At 37.5% G+C, this 3,882-nt stretch overlaps 1 non-coding gene across 1 annotated transcript; it reads right to left on the reverse strand.

Annotated features, from left to right (window-relative positions):
* Positions 1 to 2,880: 2,880 nt before the first annotated feature.
* LOC138806379 (U6 spliceosomal RNA) lies at positions 2,881 to 2,983 on the reverse strand. The gene has a single exon (XR_011365828.1). It is a non-coding gene; the product is annotated as a U6 spliceosomal RNA (small nuclear RNA).
* Between the last annotated feature and the right edge of the window lie 899 nt (positions 2,984 to 3,882).

The following is a 3,882-nucleotide window of genomic DNA, read 5'->3' on the forward strand; positions in this document are numbered from 1 at the left end:
GTGGTTTGAAACCAGCTAGGACAAAGAAGTCTGTGATGAAGAAAGAAATTGAAAAAGAAATCAGAAGATAGAAAAACTTAGGTTCATGGATTGGCAGAATTAATGTTTGAAAATAGCTGGACTACTGAAAGTATTCAATTAAATTCTCATCAAAATCCCACTGTCATTCCTCATAGATATAGAAAAATCAATCTCTGAGAAAAAGTGAGATGAAGTGATCATAAGCGTTAGGGTATTCACCCATCAGGGGCAATGAATTTAATGAACAAAATACCCAGTGCTTAAAAGGCAATGAGAAAATATTCACAGGATGCTAGCATATACATTTAGAAAGTAAATGTACTACAATTTTGAATGTACATGTTGACTGAATACATTCAATGCGTTTAGCAATCTGTCCTATAAAAATGCTACACAAGAACATTCACTGAAATACCATTTATAGTAGCCAAAAACTTAAATCACTTTCCATATGCATCAGTAATAGATGGCTATAGAACTGATAAATTTGCATCTAATAAACAATAAAAATATGAAAAACCTCTATGAGACCCTTATCTCCAGTTAATCACCAAAAGGTGCAAGAGCAGATGTGGCTCAAGTGATTGAGTACCACCCTTGAGAAAAAAAAGCTCAGACCATGAGTTCAAGCTCCAGTACTTCTCCACCCTGCCACCCAACACCTCTTGGTTTTAGTACTCAACCTAAGAGAGAGAAAGGAAAGTATGTATGTATTAAAGGTATGAGTGGAGATCAATCTTTTGCTAACTGTCTCCTACAAGAGACTGAGCCATGGGAAGGCAGGTTACTTAGCAGGCATGTGCCTCAGAGAGCAAGCCTTGGGGAATTCGTCACAGCATCTGCCATTGGAAAGGGGAAGATAAGCTAAGGAGACTCTGGTCTTTCCAGGTCCACATTCCAAGTTCTTTTTTCTGGTACTCGGGCTTGGGCCTCAGGTCCACAGATGTTCACTTGGTGTTTTCACTCCAGGCTGTCCCTGTGCCACTTGAGCCTCCTCCCCACTTCCCGCTTTTTGCTGGTTAACTGCGATGAGTCTCTCATATGTATCTTCTCAGATAGTTGTACAAAAGGGTTTCAATGCAACATGTCAGTTTGTGAGGGCAGTGCATACTGATCAATGTCACCCCTTTCATTGTTCTCCCCATTTCTCCCCACACATCCCCTCAATTTACCTAGTTCCATTTTCACAGATGTGACTGTATTTTCCCACTCATCTTCCCTCTATTTTAACAAGGCTGGATGGGGTGGAATCTGGGACCTAATGGGGTTTCTGCAGTGTTCTCCTATAGTAGCAAAAGTGTAGATTTCTCCTGTCTTGAGAACTGTGAGCAGTGAGGCTCAGCCTGGGCTTGGAGGTTCTTAGAAAGAGTGTTGTTATTGGGCTGGGCTAGTGCAGATGTTGCTCCTCCTGGGAACAGCTTTATCTCCTTGATTCTAGCACGTAGGCTTTGTAAATAAACTGGGGTCTCCACTTCCCTGCTTTGTTAGAGTAAGCTATCATCTGCGCCTGAAGCCACTGCCCTTTCTGTCAGACACTTGTTTATGTGTTGTCTAGAAACTGCCCACTGCTGGGAGGAGGTCAGGCTGCAGGGACATGCCTGGGGAATAGACATCAGCATATCTGATCTCTCTCTCTCTCTCTCTCTCTCTCTCTCTCTCTCTCTCTCTCTCTCTCTCTCTCTCTCTCTCTCTCTCTCTCTCTCTCTCTCTCTCTCTCTCTCTCTCTCTCCTAAAAGGACTTGAATATTTGGGAAAAATGTTAATATCTGAATCTAAATTTTGTGCAGGGAAATGTTATGTGCCATCTTCACTTAAATGACAAAGTTCTCTGTTCCTCTTGGCATTGTCTTTAAATTTTTGTTGTATAAATAAAATTCAAATTAGGTGTTTGTCCACCTCAGACCAAATACAATTACCAGAAAAATAATGCAGGGGAGAATCAGGCTGGACAAAAGAAAATATGCTCTCTTCTATTTCTATTGTGGTCAATGCATACAGATAGAAATAGTCACTTAAACCATTTCAGAATAATAAATTCATTTGAAAACAATCACCATTACTGAGATCTAGAACCTTATCATGGCCCACATCCCCTCTCCTTTTCCTTATTGTATAAATGAGTTTTACTGTGATATTTCCATATATACATATATATATATATACTGTGATATTTCCATATATTCATACTTTGATAAAATTCACCCGTCGATTGCTCTTTCTTATTTCTCGACCCCCTTTTTGAACAATTTTAGCAAGTTTCATGATTCTATTTTCATACATACATATGAAATATTTTAATAATATTCACTCCCTTTACCGTCTCCTTCATATTACCACTGGTTCTCACCCAAAAAAAATCCCCTCACTTCCTAAAACCTTCCTCTTTTACAGTTGGGTAATTTTTTTTCTTTTTTTTAGGCCTGGGAGAAAACATGTAGTATTTGTATTTCTCATTCTGACTTATTTTACCTAACATGATGATCTGTAGTTCTATCCATTTTCCTGCAAATAACCTAGTTTCACTCTTTTTATGGCCAAATAATACTCCATTGTGCATACATGCTGTCTTTTCTCTTTCTTTCTTTCTTTTTTTTCTTTTCTTTTTTTCTATGCCTGTAATAAGAATGGAACTAAGGGGCAGGGTGCTCTCCCTTAGCTTCTTCACTCAACATTGATACTCTAGCACTTGAGCCACAGCTCCACTTATGGCTTTTGCTAGTTAATTAAAGGTAAGATTTCTCACAGACCTTTCTGCTGAGGCTGGCTTCAAACTGTGACCCTCAGTCTTAGCTTTGTGAGAAGCTAGGATTACAGGCATGAGCCACCAGTGCCTGAGTATGCTGTACATTTAAAAAAAATCAGAATATGGAGTACTTTATGAATTTGCATGTCCTTGTTACACAAGGGCCATATTAATCTCTGTATCATTCCAAATGTTACAAATGTGCTGCCGAAAACAGCAGCAATCTTTTTAAAAACAACAACAACTCAGATTTTGTCTCCTTATCAAAACAATTTAATTGAATGCCAATGGTGCACAGTTGTAATCCTAGATTTTTAGGAGGCCAAGATTCAGAAGATAGAAGTTTGAAGTCATCCTGGGCAAAAAGCCTGAGACAACATCTCTGATAAACCAGTAAAATGCCATATTGGAGGTATGGCTTGAGTGGTAAAGCAACATTTGCACATATATGAGGCCCTGAGTTCAAACTCCAGTACTGCCCCCCCCCAAAAAAAGAAAAGAAAAGAAATCAGTGATAGCAGCAACATTGTGGTAAGACAATGCATAAATTATTTTTTCAGGTTTCCTTAGCAAATGTTTTCACCAACTGAAAAGTTAGATTGCCATGAATTGTGACATTTTCATAAAATGCTTTTATTATAAACTGACCATCCTAGGAAACTAATTTGATTGAATTCTTTAGTATGGCTACTATGAAGAATTTTTTAAAAATCTGTGTAGTTATAGCTATGGGTAGATAGATATTTAAGAAAGCCATTAGAAAGATCCTTGTATAGCTAAAATACATTTGAAATAATATTTGCTAAAGGATGAACAGATTGTACTGATTTATTAAAATTTCATAAATTTTTCTTAATTGGTGAGAAAGTGAAAATAAGACATAGAATACTCTGAAGAAATATACTTTTTGGCTTTTGTGTACATAGAATAATTCTATTACTACAAAGGGAAAGATTGGAATACATCTGATTGTTTTACTTGGTGAGTATCAAGTTATCTGTCTGTAGACATGTGACATTAGCTACTTTGGAATGTCATGTTGATCACATGAAAAGAAGACAAGAATCCTCCCTGATTATTGTCTATTGGTGGTTTTTGTTTGTTTGTTTTTGTGAGGT

The sequence above is a fragment of the Dipodomys merriami genome, unplaced genomic scaffold, assembly GCF_024711535.1.
Source record: "Dipodomys merriami isolate MVZ:Mamm:240054 unplaced genomic scaffold, mDipMer1.0.p SCAF_4, whole genome shotgun sequence".
Lineage (NCBI taxonomy): Eukaryota > Metazoa > Chordata > Mammalia > Rodentia > Heteromyidae > Dipodomys > Dipodomys merriami.